Source organism: Bufo bufo, chromosome 2 (assembly GCF_905171765.1).
Source record: "Bufo bufo chromosome 2, aBufBuf1.1, whole genome shotgun sequence".
Classification (NCBI taxonomy): Eukaryota; Metazoa; Chordata; class Amphibia; order Anura; family Bufonidae; genus Bufo; species Bufo bufo.
Genome location: NC_053390.1, coordinates 27,276,260 through 27,294,965, shown reverse-complemented (window position 1 = coordinate 27,294,965; position 18,706 = coordinate 27,276,260). Strand labels below are relative to the sequence as shown.

General features: G+C 44.9%; 1 pseudogene; it reads left to right on the top strand.

Moving 5' to 3' along the window:
- The first annotated feature begins 5 nt into the window (after positions 1 to 5).
- The window catches only part of LOC120990672, a 138,122-nt pseudogene continuing 119,421 nt past the window's right edge, over positions 6 to 18,706 (top strand).

The following is an 18,706-nucleotide window of genomic DNA, read 5'->3' as shown; positions in this document are numbered from 1 at the left end:
TGGATGATGGGCGATCCCCCATGTAAGAGTGAGGTGGAAGAGGACATTCCAGGAGATATCACCACAGGTATGGAATCATGAATGGAGAAAGTGACTTCCGATTCTGTCCTTGGTGCCTTCAGGGCAGGAGGAGAATCTGATCACCGGCTGCTGTGCTGGTCTTTGATTAGAGATGTCCCCATCACATCATGAAGTGTTCCCCTTATCCAGCTGACAGCGATCTCTGATCAGATTGTTCTCTGATCCCGGCTGTTCTTGCAGGACACGACGGTCAGTCACATCCACACCCACTAGTGGTTATGCGGATACAGCTTTTGTGTCTGTGTTATCATGATTATCTACATGTACCGCATTTTGCAGGCATTACATGCCGCCAGCGACCTACATGTACCTCATTGTACAGGAAAGGGTTAAGCATCATTTTGGGATAGTAAAGAGATGTTAAACAATAACATCTACACTTTGGCGATTTCATTTTTAATGCAACCCCAATTCCCCAAAATTTGGGCGCTGTGAAAAAAGTAACAAAAAACAGAATGCAATTATCTGTAAAACTCATAGACCTAAATTTTTTACAATACAACATAGAATACATGAGGAAAAGAGAAGTGTAGCAGCTCTCACCTGCCTTTCCTTTGGTTGTGAGCACGGATGGCCCGTGTCAGGTGCGGGCAGCAATTACAAAAAGAAGTAACGTACATTCCTTTATCCAAGTGGAGTTGGATTTCTCTCAACTTCTTTTTGTAACATAGAATACATGTAGCACATTTTACCATTTAAAAAAAAAAATACTTACTTGATGGTAGAAAAGCATCTCAAAAAAAGTTAGTACAGGGGCAACAAAAGGCTGGAAAACTAAGTGGTACTAATAAGAAGCAGCTGAAGAGCAATGTGCAACTAAGGCCTCTTGCACATGAACGTATTGGTTCCGTTCTGTGCGGCATCCGGGACGGATCCAGACCCATTCAACTTGAATGGGTTTGTGATCCGTCTGTTCCGCAAAAAGATAGAACAAGTTCAATTTTTTTGCAGAACGGAAGCATGGATCGGAACTTCGTAGTGCTTCCGTGGGGTTCTGTTCCGTGCTTCCGTTCCACACCGCATCTTCAGATTTGCGGACCCATTCGAGTGAATGGGTCCGCATCCGTGGTGCGGAATGCAGACGGCCGGTGCCCCGTGTATTGCGGAACTGCCGTATGTGGCCCGCAATACAGCCACCAGAGCACAACGGCCGTGTGCAAGAGGCCTAATTCACATGACTGGGTATAAAAGGAATATGTTAGAGAGGCAGAGTCTCTCAGAAGCAAAGATGGGCAGAGGTTCACCAATCTGGGAGAAACTGCATCTAAAAATTGTGGAATTATTTCAGAAATGTCCTCAACATAAAATTGCAAAGGCTTTGAATATCCCACTATCTACAGTCCGTAATATTATTGAAAGAGTCAGAGAATCTTAAGAAATCCATGTACGAAAGGGACAATGGGGGACAATGGCCAATATTGGATGCTTGTACTCAGAAAGCACTGCATTAATAACAGGCATGATTCTGTACTTGAAATCACTTCCTGAAATCACTCTGTGAACTCAGTTCGCCGTGCAATCCACAAGTGCAAGTTAAAGCCGAGAATATGTCAACATGATTCAGGAACGCCACGTCTCGGCCAAAGCTCATTTAAAATGGACCAGAGCAAAATGGAAAACCGTTCTGTGCTTGAATAAATTAAAATCTGAAATTCTTTTGGGAAATCATGAATGCCGTGTCCTGCAGGCTCAGGAGGACAGGGACCATCCAGCTTGTTATCAGCACACCGTTCAAAAGCCTGGATTTCAGATGGTATAGGGCAGCATTAATGTTAGGCGTGGGCAGCTTTGACATCTGGAAAGGCACTATCCATGATGAACAGTATACAGAGGTTGTAGAACAACATCTGCTCCCATCCTGGTGTCTCTTTCAGGGAAGGCCTTATATATTTTAGCAAAACAATGCTAAACAACATACTGCATCCATCATACCAGCATGGCTTCTCAGAAGAAGAGTCCAGATGCTGAACTGGCCGCCTGTATCCAGACCTTTCACCGATAAAAATCATTTAGCGCATCATGAAAAGAAAAATCCAGCAAAGAAGACCCAGGACTATTGAGCAGAATGAATGGGACACCATTCCTTTCCCAAAACTCCAGCAATTGTCTCCTCACCTCCCAGATGTTTACACGCTGTTAAGAGGATGTTACACAATGGTAGACATTGAACTGTTCCAACTTTTTTGAGATACGTTGCTGCCATCAAGTTCTAAATGAGTTATTTTTTTCATGAAATAGTAAAATGTCTCACTTTCAACATCTGTTACGTGTCCTATTGTCTACTGTGTATAATATATGGGTCTATGAGACTATGAGGAAAACGTTGCATTCTGTTTTTATTTGCGTCCGAACTTTTTTGGAATGGGGTTGCAGTTAAAGGGACAGCTTTAAAACTGTGAACGCAAGACAAGTGACTTTTAAAGTGGGCTGCAATTCCTCTTTTTGAGCGGCAGTCAAATGACTTGAAGATTCCGACTTCCAACACAGTGTCAAGGCACCTCACTTAGAACATGACCGTTATTTCTTAACACTCCCTTTATGACAGCACCCCAAAGATCAAGACCAGATACAGGTACGTGATTGAAAAAAGAAAAAAGTTATTGGTATTGGAAAAATGACTTTTTCCCATAAAATATGTTTTTAATGTGCAAAAGTACTAAAATGTGAAGAATAAAATTAACATGTTGTTTTACCCAATGGTAAACTGCAAAAGAAAATCCCAAGAACAATGGCCGAATTGCTGGAACTTTTGGGGATTTTTCCATTCTCTCAACAACAAAAAGTTGAAGAAATGCTAAACAAGTAATTATATGTAAATGGTGCCACTGAAAAATACAACACCGGATTTCTGGTGGCATCACTCATGGCCGCCTTTTAACACCACTGCTAGCATGGCCCCCTCAATCAAGTGGCATCCACCTTTAAAACCGGCCAAGTTGAACATGCACCTTGCCAACCCCTTCACTGTGGGAGCACCACATCTTATACTCCAGGATGCCCTGTGCAGAAAAGGCTATGGTAGCCATCTTGCGGTCTGCAACCGTGACATGGTCTTGCAGTAGTTCATTAATGGCCATTCAGTGGTTCATACAAATCAATATTTGCAGCAATGAAACTTAAATACCTTCCATCAGATTTTGGGAAATGAGACTGAACTGAGTCATAGGGGGACATTTATCAAATCTGCTACGCCAGTTTTGTGGTGTACAAATGTCATTTTTCCGACTATTAGTGAAATTTTGCCTCATTTGGCAAGCGTTCCTACTTTAAAAAGTGGAGTGAAAGGTTGGTCGGGGTTAGAGAGTAGAACACTGTTATCTCATTTATGATTTGCGACTTTTTAAAAAATTACACAAAAGTTGGATCCCAGCATAATTTCACTGTGGCTCCATCACGCCCTGGATGTGGATTTGTAGAACTGACCATCGATATAGGCATTTTGGAATAGAGTGTTTAATTTAACAAAATTTGCCCCTAGGGATCCAATTTGGGCCATGTTGGCTTCTAGGATCCAGAGACCTATACCTGTGCCTCAGGAGCTTGGAAACATTTTGTGGCAACAACGGGTACTCCTACAAGTTTGGTTTCCAAAACAGGCACCACCATTCCACCTCTTTCTGAATAAATTGCCTTTTTTTTTTATTTAAAATGGATTGGGTGGAAGCCTCCCTACATAAGGAAAGTATGGTGAATGGTTTATTTGAAACTTGGGAAGGCTTTTCTTCTATATTCCCTCACTGTGTCAGGATAGCATTACAGGCCTGTTTTTGACTAACAACCTGGTATCTAGAACAGTTGATTTGAGTTTGCTCTACTTTGTGGAATGCAGATTTATTAGAAAAGGAATCGATGGGGTGATCTGGACGGGATGGACCTCCCTAGACAAATAATAGGGGTGTTGGCCATGGCATGGGACACTATCCACATTGGTTCTGGGAAGGTGGAGGCATAGCTGATTGTTCTTACTCTGGTTGCTTTAGTTACGTAGGTTACTTGTGAAGTGTTTTCATGAATCATTTATCTTTTTTTCAATATTTTTTTTGTTGTACCCTTTTTTGTTTTACCCTCTTTTTCTCTATCTCTCTATTTTTCTTTCCCTTGATCTTAAAGAGTTCAACAGACGCAGTTTACTATTTTGGTCTAGGAAAGTCTCATATGAGAGATGTCGAAGAACTGACATCTCTAATGTAAAGTTTCCTTAATCAGATATTGCATTGTTGTGTAACCTCAATATAAACATGTTTAAAATAGTTATGGGTCTTGGAATGTGATGATGGAACTAGAAAAACTATTACTTGATGATTAAATTACAACCAGGGCTGTTAGTTAAGAGGTTAGATATGTTTGGCTGTTGTGTTTTTAAGCTTTCGTCCAGTGTGCTCCAGTCTTCAGCTCAATGATTATCTATAGCTATAGAAAGCTTTGTAAGGCTCCAATCACAAGTGTAATCTTTGGTACATTTTTTTAGCCAAAGCTAGGAGTGAATTTAAAATGATTGGCTTCCAGTCTAATAGGAATGTTATAAGTTTGTCTATTTTATGGCTTGAAAAAATCTAATATTTTATTTTGTATTTTCACAGAAAATCCCAGTATGAATTCTGAGGGTAACGTTATGTTATCACTAAATTATAAAATAGAAGATGAAGCTATCATGCAGCGCTCTTCAGAAGAAAACCTCATTACCTTTAATGTATATCCAGGACTACACAGTACAGATCTATCCTATAACCCCTCTAATCATGAGGAACCTTCTCTTGAACAATCACAGATTTTTACCACAAGTACAGGTCAAGTGGTTTCTATACACAAAGGAATTCACACAGTAGAGATTTCATACTCCTGCTCAGAATGTGGGAAATGTTTTACTAATAAATCAAATCTCGCTACACATGAGAGAATTCACACAGGAGAGAAGCCGTATTCATGTTCAGAATGTGGGAACTGTTTTACACAAAAATCACATCTTGTTAAACATCAGAAATTTCACACAGAAAAGAATCCGTTTTCATGTTCAGAATGTGGGAAATGTTTTGCACGAAAAGTAGATTTTATTAGACATCAAAGAAGTCACACAGGAGAGAAGCCGTATTCCTGTTCAGAATGTGGGAAATGTTTTATACAGAAATCACGTCTTGTTATACATCAGAGAATTCACATAGGACAGGAAATGTATTCATGTTCAGAATGTGGCAAAGGATTTACAAAAAAATCTAATCTCGTTAGACATGAGAGAAGTCACACAGGAGAGAAACCGTATTCATGTTCAGAATGTGGAAAATGTTTTACAGATAAATCACTTCTTGTTAGACATCAGAGAAGTCACACAGGAGAGAAGCCATACTTCTGTGCAGAATGTGGGAAATGTTTTACATTTAAATCAAATTTTGTTAAACACGAAAGATATCACACCAGAGAGAAACCATATTCATGTTCAGAATGTGGAAAATGTTTTACAGATAAATCAAATCTTGCTAGACATGAGAGAACTCACACAGGAGAGAAGCCATATTCATGTTCAGAATGTGGCAAATGTTTTACAGATAAATCACATCTTGTCACACATGAGAGAAGTCATACAGGAGAGAAGCCGTATTCATGCTCAGAATGTGGAAATTGTTTTACACAGAAATCAAGTCTTGTTACACATGAGAGAATTCACACAGGAGAGAAGCCATATTCATGTTCACATTGTGGAAGATGTTTTACAGATAAATCAAGTCTTGTTAGACATGAGAAATGTCACACAGGAGAGAAGTCATTTTGATATTTTATATGCGGACATTTTTTTGTAATTCTAAAACTCATCAGATCAGAAGAAACACATTTTTTGGGAATATGGGAAATGCTATAAGGGCAGAAAATAATTTTGAATCCAGTTATTCACAGACATTAAGGTTGGCGCTAAATGGTAACTTGTTGTGTAGCAGCAAGTCTCAGAATTGGCATGCATCTTCTCTACAACTCCCTGTTGTGCGGCTATTTTATAGATGAACTATGGCTGCAGAAAAGTCACAGTCGAGTTGTAATCATGTACAAAACGTATTGTGCATATAAGGAAGAGAAGAAGAGCCTTGTTTTCTTCCAGAGCAGTGAAGATAAACTGTCCCCACGAACCTTGCTTCTTATCACTGTATTCATACCTCCAACCACACTGCGGGAGAGTCCAGAGTGACATGGGGAAAAGTAACGACGCTCTGTGTAATAGTTTTATAATGTATTAAAGGGGTTTTCTGGGATTTTACTACTGATAGGTCATCAGTCTCTGATTGGTGGGGTTCTGACACTTGGGACCCCCACTGATCATCTGTTTGAGGTGAATGGGGCTGAGCTGCAATACCAAGCACAGCCACTATACGCTGTATGGCGCTGTGCTTGGTGAGTAGAGAGAAAGCCGCGGTGCTCACAAGAGCATTGGTGCTTCTTAAACAGCTGATCGGCGGGGGTCCTGGGTGTCGGACCCCACAATCAGATATTGATGACCTATCCTGAGGATAGGTTATCAGTAGTACAGTTCCGGAAAACCTCATTAATACTTCATCTTCCCTTAAACAGTATTTTAAAGATAAAATAAACTCTTCTATTTGCTCCACAACATCGTCACCATTGTCACTGGCAGACAATGTCTTTTTGGCTGATATTATACTTTCTCCGAGCGCTGTGACCTTCATTGCTCCTATAGACTAACCCTCCAGTGCGGAGACAGTGAAATTGTAAGAAATACAGGGTTTTTGATTATCGATAGCCATGTATTATATTTTATTTGTGTGAATCCAAGATGGAGAGACAGGTATAGAGGTTTATGCCTGAATGGAATGCACTTTATACAGTACACTTTATTATGGATCAAGCTTTAGGGCTTATCTGACCAATATTTGTCCAATCAGACCAATAGTTGGTGTGTATAACAAAAGATCTATGTAATACAGCCCTTACTCTGGTTCTCACATGAAAAGGTCTTGGAGTATCAGATATCTCTCACAGATGCAAAAAGTTTCTTGCAGACAGAGGAGGATACTGGATCGATCATAAGGGACCAGAGGAAAGGATTGATAGATAGACGTAAATGTGTACAGTGTCCATGTTAGGTAACTATGTATCAATGTTACTGTAAATTTTAATGAATTGTGTAAGTTAATTTATAGCGGAATCTTTGTTGTTGATATACAAAATTGTCTCTGTAAGTTAATGTATTACTTTCTGGTTCCACAATTGATATTTATATACTTTGTTGCCTAGCCTTCGATTTAGATTTAGACCAAATCTGAACTGAACAAAAATATAAACGCAACACTTTTGGTTTCGCTCCCATTTTGCATGAACTCAAAGATTTGAAACATTTTCTACATACACAAAAGGCCCATTACTCTCAAATATTGTTCAAAAATCTGTTTAAATCTGTGTTAGTGAGCACTTCTCCTTTGCCGAGATAATCCATCCCACCTCATAGGTGTGGAATATCAAGGTGCTAATTAGTCAGCATGAATATTGCACAGGTGTGCCTTAGACTTCCCACAATAAAAGACCACTCTGAAATGTGCAGTTTGATCACACAGCACAATGCCACAGATGTCGCAACGTTTGAGTGAGCATGCAATTGGCATGCTGACTGCAGGAATGTCTACCAGAGCTGTTGCCCGTGCAATGAATGTTCATTTCTCTACCATAAGCTGTCTCCAAAGGCGTTTCAGAGAATTTGGTAGTATATCCAACCGGCCTCACAACCGCAGACCACGTGTAACCACACCAGCCCAGGACCTCCACATCCGGCATGTTCACCTCCATGATCGTCTGAGACCAGCCACCCGGACAGCTGCAGCAACAATCGGTTTTCATAACCAAAGAACTTCTGTACAAACTGTCAGAAACCGTCTCAGGGAAACTCATCTGCATGCTCGTCGTCCTCATCGAGGTCTGGACCTGACTGCAGTTTATCGTCGTAACCGACTTGAGTGGGCAAATGCTCATATTTGATGGCATCTGGCACGTTGGAGAGGCGTTCTGTTCACGGATGAGTCCCGGTTTTTACTGTTCAGGGCAGATGGCGTTGTGTGGGTGAGCGGTTTGCTAAAGTCAATGTTGTGAATCAAGTTGCCCATGGTGGCGGTGAAGTTATGGTATGGGCAGGCGTATGTTATGGACAACGAACACAGGTGCATTTTATTGATGGCATTTTGAATGCACAGATATACCGTGATAAGATCCTGAGTCCCATTGTTGTGCTATTCATCCATGACCATCACCTCATGTTGCAGCATGATAATGCTCAGACCCATATTGCAGGGATCTGTACACAATTCCTGGAAGCTGAAAACATCCACGTTCTTGCATGGCCAGCATACTCACCGGACATGTCACTTTTTGAGCATGTTTGGGATGCTCTGGATCGGCGTATACGCCAGCGTGTTCCAGTTACTGCCAATATTCTGCAACTTCGCACAGCTATTGAAGAGGAGTGGACCAACATTCCACAGGCCACAATCAACAACCTGATCAACCCTATGCGATGGAGATGTGTTGCACTGCGTGAGGCAAATGATGGCCACACCAGATCCTGCTTGTTTTCTGACCCCTCCCCCCCCCCATTAAGGCAAAACTGTGCACATTTCAGAGTGGTCTTTTATTGTGGGCAGTCTAAGGCACACCTGTGCAATATTCATGCTGTCTAATCAGCACCTTGATATGCCACACCTGTGAGGTGGGATGGATTATCTTGGCAAAGGAGAAGTGCTCACTAACACAGATTTAGACAGATTTTTGAACAATATTTGACAGTAATGGGTCTTTTGTGTATGAAGAAAATGTTGCAGATCTTTGAGTTCAGCTCATGCAAAATGGGAGCAAAACCGAAAGTGTTGCGTTTATATTTTTGTTCACTGTATATATTTTATATTTAGATAAAATAATTTCTTAAAGTATAGGTGGCATGATGACTATATTACTGATTTATATGACCATTTGGTGGGTGAACTATTATAATTAACTCCTTGTTCAAATTCACAAAAAAGAAAAAGTGGTTGGCATCACACATAAACAGCACTATAGTCCAGCTTAGCGAAGGGCAGCACAAAAAGGTGGTTCTCAGTGGTGAAAAAACATGGTAAAAATCAGGATATAGCAAAAAGAATGTATTCACAGAACTCACCCAGTTATAAGAAGTTCATTTTATTCAGCTCGTGCATGATGCAGGGAGTAAGACTGTAGCTGGTCAATGGCCACTTCGTGTCTCACACGAGGCCATTGGCCTCCTACATGTGCTAAGTCTTACTCCCTGCATCGTGCACGAGCTGAATAAAATTAACACCTTATAATTGGGTGAGAGCCTTAGATACATTCTTTTTGTTATATCCTGATATAATTAACCCCACACCTACAGGGGTGTTTTGGTTTTCCAGTTTTTGTGAGCTGGGGAAACAGCTCTCATTGTCTGAACACTGTTTGTGTAAATTAAGTTAAATAATCTGTACTGACATTCTGCTGTTTGGCCACAAGATGCCGCTGTTTACAAAAAAAACAGCTAACAGACTGCATATTTCCATATTCATGGGAGGTGGAGTTACAGAGCCTGAAAAGGAAGAAAATGATCCTCCATCTTAGAGTGAAGCTCATAGAGACACTGAGAAGAGAAAACATCGACATCCAGGTGTGGGGGCCCCTTTCTGTGCCCAGAGCTGCAGCCAAGTGAAGCTGATCATGTCCAAGACCCTGATCCTGTCCAGAGAAAGGAAGATTGCTGCTAGGAACGCTGATGAGAGCTGAGGAGCCAAGCAACATATACTGCGGGACCGCGCGCTTGTTGGAGAAGCCTTTGTTCAGCTCACAGTCACCAACTGATGCAGAGCAGACCCGGGTCGGTAAGACTGATTGTGCATGCACCTCATTACAGTGTTGGTGCCTAGGATCCTAGAGACTGAGATCAGGCCTGTAGTCAGTTAATTAGGGTTTCTGCTTGTGTCAGGCCACAAGGATTGTTGACTATTCATCACAAGGACTTCTCAGTTAAAATTATAGTTCACACCAGAGAGCAGATAAACTTCACCATAAACTCAAGCCAGGCTGGCGTTTACTCAGAAGAAACACTAAGGCACGTGCCACATTATCAGTTATTGGAGGGGGAATACCATAGAGCAGGCATGCTCAACCTGCGGCCCTCCAGCTGTTGCAAAACTACAACTCCCAGCATGCCCAAACAGCCTACAGCTATCAGCATACAGCAGGGCATGGTGGGAGTTGTAGTCTTACAACAGCTGGAGGGCCGCAGGTTGAGCATCCCTGCCATAGAGCATGATAAGATTGTAAGCTGTTGTGCTGCACCACAGGCTAGCCCGCACCACACACCCAAATGGTTGTTTCTGATTTTCTTAGGGTAATAACGTGTAAAGTGTGGCTGTTTTAGTTGAGCCTGCCAGTAGGTAAATTACCGCTTTTACCTTCATCATCCACCAGAGGGTGCTGCGCTGTGCAGCACAAGGGTCTCAGCTGTCTGGCTGGTTGTATGTAAATTTTAATTGTGTGTTACCAGCATTTGTAGTCGTGCATGTTTAAGTAAAATACTGTTTTGGCAAAGCTGGTGTTGGAGTTGCTTTCCTCGTTCGTGGCTTTTCTGTATCCTGGGGAGCCCAACCCGGTACACTGCTTACAACTTGGCATAGTCAGCAGGATACACCAACCATTATGGAAGGGAACGTGGTGGATGCCCACCCAGGACCCAGCTCAGTGTGCGCCAGTGCAAGACCTGCTTGCCCCAACATCGCTGGAACAATCGGCCCCAGTGCCGCCAATACAGCCTGCCCCCCCCCCCCCAGTAGGGTACATCCCCATTGCGTCATCTGCCAAAATTTGACAGTAAAGACATGACGTTGCAGGACTGAACTGAAAGGGTACGGAGTTTGGTTAAAATATGTAACCTGACCCCCAAGCTGCAGGTTGCGTTGGGGGCTCTAAAGGGTGACATCAGATGGACAGTGATGGTAAGGCCCGAATCTAAGAGGGACACCCTAGAGAAAATATTCTCGCTGCAGGAGAGAGCCCAGAGGGGACGTGCTAAAGTAGTGCAGTTGAGGAGCCACTTCTTCAACCGTCCACAGCGAGAGCGCGAGACCCTAATGCAGAACTCTAATGCCCTACAGGAGACGTTAAATGAAGTACAGCTGTAAGACCCAGAGGCCATGGGAGCCTTCTAGGAGGTGGACCGGCTACTATGAGATTAGTTCATAGTGGAGCTTTCCAACAAGTTCTTACAGTAAAAATTGCAAGAGATGACCCAGACGACGGCTGACATGATGTTCTAAAGCCTCTACCTAGCCTCTGTGGAGAGACAGGAAGAGCACATGCCTGTAGCCATGAAAGTAGTGAGTAGCACCCATGCAACAAGAGGCCAGTTGGGGTATGAAGACTCAGAGTCCTATAACGATGTGGTCCAGGCCCTGCAGACAGAATTAAGAGAACTACGCCTGGAAAAGTCCCAGATGAAGGCAGGATCACCCTGGCCTCTGGAAATGACCCTGGCACTAGAGATGGCCCGAATAGTTCACCGGCAAATAGTTCCCGGCGAACATAGCTTGTTCGCGTTCGCCGCGGCGGGCGAACATATGTGATGTTCGGTCCGCCCCCTATACATCATCATTGAGTAAACTTTGACCCTGTACCTCACAGTCAGCAGACACATTCCAGCCAATCCCCAGCAGACCCTCCCTCCCAGACCCTCCCACCTCCTGGACAGCATCCATTTTAGATTCATTCGGAATCTGCATTCTCAGGGAGAGGAGGGACAGTGCTGCTGCTTCAATAGGGAAAGCGTTAGCTAGGGCAGTGTTCTGTGTCCACAGACTCATCTGCTGTAAGGACAGCATCCTGACAGCACCCCAAAAAAACCTTTTCAGGGCTGGTACATCAGTCTGCTTTTTTTTATTTATATATATATATTGCAATATTGCAGTTGCCTGCCCGTGTGTGAGAGGCTGCAGGCTCAGTCACAGACAGTACTGTGTGCACACCATTCATACAGGGTGTGACAGAAAATACCTCGCAGATAAAAATAAATTCTATTTAATCTTTTTCTGTGATCTAATCACAGTTGCAAGCCCGTGTGTGTCAGGCCCACACAGACTGTATTGTGGCCACTGGCTAGTGGCTAGGCCTCCACTTATACCGTTACAGGGTGTCACTCACTCAAATACCTTTCAGATAAAAAAAAATTCTATTTAATATTTTTCTGTGATATAATCACAGTTGCAAGCCAGTGTGTGTCAGGCCCACACAGACTGTACTGTGCCCACTGCCCACCACTTATATAGGGTGGCACAGTACCTTGCACGCATAGTAACACTTATCTAATAAAAAATGACAGAGGCCGTCGTGTTCGTGGTGCTGTGATTTCCACTGGCCCTGGAATAATGCCCAGTGTTCAGAGGCCATGTACCCTGAACCCAAAAAATTCGGCGATAATAGTTGACTGGCTTACACAGGACACCCAATCTTCAACAGCTTCCGCTAAGAACCTTGACGCACCATCCTCCTCCAGCTCAGCTTTGGTCACCTGCTCTCAAGTTACCAGTCTCCCGCCCGCCGCCACCACCACTACCACCACAGCCACCACAGCCGCTTCACTTGATCCCTCAGAGGAGTTATTTACACATCAGTTGGATGAAATTAGTGATGCGCAACCATTATTGCCAGAGGATGTAGATAACAGGGATATGTCTCAGTCAGGCAGCATTACACACATGGACGTACAGTGTGATGATGATGATGTTGTACCCGCTGCTGCTTCCTTTGCTGAGGTGTCAGATACAAGTGAAGTGGTTGATGATGACGATGTGTCCGTGGATGCCACGTGGGTGCCTGCTCGAAGAGAAGAAGAAGAAGAGGGGGAAAGTTCAGAAGGGGAGACAGAGAGAAGGAGGAGACGAGTTGGAAGCAGGGGGAGGTCGTCGCAAGGAGCTAGTGGCACAGTCAGACAGCATGTATCGGCACCCGGGGTCAGCCAGACAGCACGCCAATCAACACATGCTGTTGCCACCACCAGAATGCCGTCATTGCAAAGCTCAGCAGTGTGGCATTTTTTTGTGTGTCTGCCTCTGACAACAGCGATGCCATTTGCAACCTGTGCCAAAAGAAACTGAGTCGTGGGAAATCCAACACCCACCTAGGTACAACTGCTTTGCGAAGGCACATGATCGCACATCACAAACGCCTATGGGATCAACACATGATGACGAGTAGAAGCAGCACACAAGCTCAAAGCCACCATCCTCCTCCTGGTCAAGCATCTTCAGCCACGTCAACCACTGCTGTCCTCCTTGCCCCCTCTCAACCACCCGCCACTCCGCCTCTCACCTTCAGCAGTTCCATCTCATCTGCCCACAGTCAGGTGTCTGTAAAGGAAATGTTTGAGCGTAGGAAGCCAATGTCACAGAGTCACCCCCTTGCCCGGCGTCTGACAGCTGGCTTGACGGAACTCTTAGCCCGCCAGCTTTTACCATACCAGCTGGTGGAGTCTGAGGCCTTCAAAAAATGTGTCGCTATTGGGACACCGCAGTGGAAGGTACCCGGATGATTTTTTTTTTCAAAAAAGGCAATCCCAAACCTCTACTCAGTTATTGAAAAGGAAGTCATGGCATCTCTGGCATACAGTGTTGGGGCAAGGGTCCATCTGACCACTGATACCTGGTCTGCAAAGCACGGTCAGGGCAGTTATATCACCTACACTGCGCATTGGGTCAACCTGCTGACGGCTGACAAGCATGGAATGCGTGGCTCTGCAGTGGAGTTGGTGACACCGCCACGACTTGCAGGCAGGCCTACTGCCACCTCCTCTACTCCTCCTACTCCATCCTCTTCCATAACCTCCTCGGCTGAGTCCTCTTCTGCTGCGGTGTCTGGCTGCACATCAACTGAATCCCCCCAGCTCCCCAGGGGCTATTCCACATCCCGGATATGACAGTGTCACGCTGTATTGGGGTTGACTTGCCTGAAAGCAGAGAGCCACACCGGACCAGCACTCCTGTCCGCCCTGAACGCTCAGGTGGATCAGTGGCTGACCCCACACCAACTGGAGATCGGCAAAGTGGTGTGTGACAATGGAAACAATTTGTTGGCGGCATTGAATTTGGGCAAGTTCTCACATGTGCCGTGCATGGCTCATGTGTTGAATCTTATCGTACAACGCTTTGTGTCTAAGTACCCAGGCTTACAGGATGTCCTCAAGCAGGCCAGGAAGGTGTGTGGCCATTTCAGGAGTTCCTACACGGCCAGGGGCGTAGCTAAAGGCTCATGGGCCCTGGTATAAAAGTTCTGTTTGGGCCCCCTTCCCTCAGTGTTTTGTGGCCAGGGGCAGGGGAGCACATAGCCTTCGTCCTGCCTGAGGGAAAAATTGAGATGGCAGCCCCCTCATGCCAAATTCTTGACCTAACCCCTTCCCTCCAGCCAGAGGTGTAACTTGACCAGCATGCACTTTCTATAATACTGGTGTCTTCTTATGTGGCACAAGGGTCTTTGGGCCCCCTCAGGCTCCTGGGCCCGGTAGCAACCGCTACCTCTGCACCCCCTATAGCTACGCCCCGGTACACGGCCATAGCGCACTTTTCAGACATTCAGCGCTGAAACAACATGCCAGTGAGGCGCTTGATTTGCGACAGCCCGACACGTTGGAATTCAACACTCCTAATGTTCGACCGCCTGCTCCAACAAGAAAAAGCCGTCAACGAGTATTTGTATGAAAGGGGTGCTAGGACAGCCTCTGCGGAGCTGGGAATTTTTTTGCCACATTACTGGACGCTCATGCGCAATGCCTGTAGGCTCATGCGTCCTTTTGAGGAGGTGACAAACCTAGTCAGTCGCACCGAATGCACCATCAGCGACCTCATCCCATTTGTTTTCTTCCTGGAGCGTGCCCTGCGAAGAGTGCTGGATCAGGCTGTAGATGAGCGTGAAGAGGAAGAGTTGTGGTCACCATCACCACCAGAAACAGCCTTGTCATCATCGCTTGCCGGACCTGCGGCAATGCTGCAAGAGGAGTATGAGGAAGAGGAGTCAGAGGAGGAATGTGGCTTTGAGGAGGAGGAAGACCAACCACAGCAGGCATCCCAGGGTGCTCGTTGTTGTCACCTATCTGGGAACCGTGGTGTTGTACGTTGCTGGGGTGAAAAACAGACCGTCAATGACATCAGTGAGGACGAGGAACGGGAAATGAGTAGCTCAGCATCCAACCTTGCAAATGGGGTCTTTCATGCTGTCATGTCTGTTGAGGGACCCTCGTATAAAAAGGATGAAGGAGAACGACCTGTACTGGGTGGCCACGCTACTAGACCCCCGGTATAAGCAGAAAGTGGCGGAAATGTTACCAACTTACCGAAAGTCAGAAAGGATGCAACAGTTCAAAACAAAACTAAAAAATATGCTTTACACAGCTTATAAGGGGGATGTCACAGCACAACGGGAATCTAACAGGGGAAGAGGTGAAAGTAATCCTCCTCCTACCACGACCACGGCGGCAAGGACAGGACGCTTTGCAGATGTGTTGTTGATGGAGGACATGCAGAGCTTTTTCAGTCCTACACATCGCCACAGCCCTTCGGGATCCAGCCTTAGAGAACGACTCGACCGACAGGTAGCAGACTACCTCGCCTTAACTGCAGATATCGACACTCTGAGGAGCGATGAACCCCTTGACTACTGGGTGTGCAGGCTTGACCTGTGGCCTGAGCTATCCCAGTTTGCGATAGAACTTCTGGCCTGCCCCGCTTCAAGTGTCCTGTCAGAAAGGACCTTCAGTGCAGCAGGAGGCATTGTCACTGACAAACGAAGTCGCCTTGGTCAAAAAAGTGTTGATTACCTCACCTTCATTAAGATGAATGAGGCATGGATCCCGAAGGGACTGACAGTGGGGGATACGTTTGACTAACAAAATGGTACCCACGCTGCTGTATTTAATGTCTGCATACCGGATGACTTTCGTGAATTCTCCGCCACCAACTAGGGTTCAAGCCGCAATGTTTTAGTCACCTTTCTGCCTTGAAAACATACATTTTTCCGGCTGCTGCTACAACAGCGGCTGCAAAAATAACATTATTTTTCAGGCATGTGTACATGCCTAATTTTTCTGGCCTCTGGTGCTGCACTGTGGCTGCAAAAACAAAACAAAAAAAAAAGGCACATACAAGTGTCAATTCCCCTTCGTGATCGTTACCTTGTTGTGGTGAAGGGGCTTGCGTATCACAATGAAGCGATCATCACCTCTATGAGTGTGTTGGCAATGTTGCCACACCCCAGATGATAAGGCCGTTGCTTCTATTATGATCAGACCAAAAGCGATCGGCTGGATAATTTTTCATAGAAAAAACTTTAAAAAAATTATATATTTCTTTTAAGTTGTATGGGTGTGTTTTTAATACATAAAATAAAAAAATCATAATAAAGTCTCTTAATAGTTTATTAGAAATAATGCAGACAATTAAAAAAAATCCCCATCAATTCCAATACAAAGCAAGTACAAAGCTCAGAAATAAATTATTCCAGGATGTCGTAATGGTTTGTTAATTCGACAATGGTTAATCAATTCGACACACGTCCCCGGATAGGGGACGTAACAGGGATTAAACTGATAGGAATAGTACTAGTTAAGACACCACTCATATAGGGTGTCACAGCACATTGCTCCGTGCACGCGCAGTGCCCCAACTTGGGAGTAAGAGGACCGACCAAGCTGCTTTTTCTATCTCCCGGTTCCTAAAATCAATTCAGTTTGGTGTATCAGAGTTTGGTCTGTCACTGTGAAGGCAGTCGAAGGTACCCGGCCTAAATTTCTTTTCACAAAAGGCAATCCCACCCTGATATGGGACGTAACAGGGATTAAACTGATGAGAATAGTACTACAGAAAATAGCACTCATATCGGGTGTGACAGTAAATTGCACGGCGCAACGCAGTGATCGTGTCGTTGATTCAAACAAAGGGGAGGGACCCAGCATTTTTTTAACCATCTCCCCGTTCGAAAAATCAATTTAATAAATGGACCCCAGTGTCACGATGGACGCGCACTCAGTATAAAAGATAACACACCAACCAGGCTCTGGACGAGAGACAGGAGAAGGGTCACCTCCTAGTTAATCCCTGACCTCTTTCCCTGCACTGCTCAGCCCACAGGCAGATCTTGAAGGTAGGTGTGCTGTGTCCTCCAGCCTGGACTGACAAAACCCTGAACTCCCTGAGATGGTGAAGTGGGGAGATAGGAGCAGCCTGCTCGCACAGAACCTGGATGGGATAGATGACCCAAACAACCAAACTAGAAATGACACTTATCTTCTGAGAGCAGGAACTGACAGCCAACCTTCCCTCCAAACTTCCCAGACCAAAATGATCAGTATAATCCGCTCAGAGCACTTAGCTGGAGGCCATTTAAACTAATGACTCCACCCAGTGCACCTGATGAGAGGCGGATCCAGCACGGCACCAAAACCAATACTAAACTCGTGCTGCTATCCTGGCCGACCTCCGCACATCGTCAGAGTGGGGCATGACACCCAGATTGGGGACGTAACAGGGATTAAACTGATGAGAAGAGAGAACTACAGAAAATACCACTCATATCGGGTGTGACAGTAAATTGCACGGCGCAGACGCAGTGACCGTGGCGTGGATTCAAACAAAGGGGAGGGACCCAGCGTTTTTTTAACCATCTCCCCGTTCGAAAAATCAATTTAATAAATGGACCCCAGATTGGGGACGTAACAGGGATTAAACTGATGAGAAGAGAACTACAGAAAATACCACTCATATCAGGTGGGACAGTAAATTGCACGGCGCAGACGCAGTGACCGTGGATTTAAACAAAGGGGAGGGAGCCAGCGTTTTTTTAACCATCTCCCCATTCGAAAAATCAATTCAATTCACCTTACCGGGACCCTTGGTGTTGTACGTGGCTGGGTGGAGGAAGAAACCTTCAATGACATCAACGGGACATGGCTAGCTTGGTATCCAACCTTGTACAAATGGGGAGTTTGCGGTTGGGCAAATGGACTGTTTGCGGTTGTTTGCGGTGCATTAAAAGGGGAGTTTGGTCTGTCAATGTCTGTGAAGCGGGCGTAACCCTTACACTACCTGATCGATACAACATCATACCTGATCGTATACACACACTGGATGTTTTAAACCACGTTGTTCAAAAAATATTTGGATTGTTAGGTGATTTATGCCCTTTATGGATTAAAATCCAACTCTGCGTCAACTATGTAATTTTCCATGGGCGTTTTGCCATGGATCCCCCTCCGGCATGCCACAGTCCAGGTGTTAGTCCCCTTGAAACAACTTTTCCATCACTACTGTGGCTAGAAAGAGTCCCTGTGGGTTTTAAAATTCGCCTGCCTATTAAAGTCTATGGCGGTTCGCCCGTTCGCGAGCATTTGCAGAAATTTGCGTTCGCCGTTCGCGAACGGAAAATTTTATGTTCGCGACATCACTACCTGCCACCCCACGCCACTCCATCCAGGATAACTCATGTGCGGGGGCTCGTCGAAAGAGGGCCCCTCTGCTTGGCTTGTCGACAGTACGACCATATGGCCAGAGAGTGATTGATACAGATGAAGTCCGAGCCAACGTTAAACTTCCGACTGCCGCAGTAGCTGGGCGTC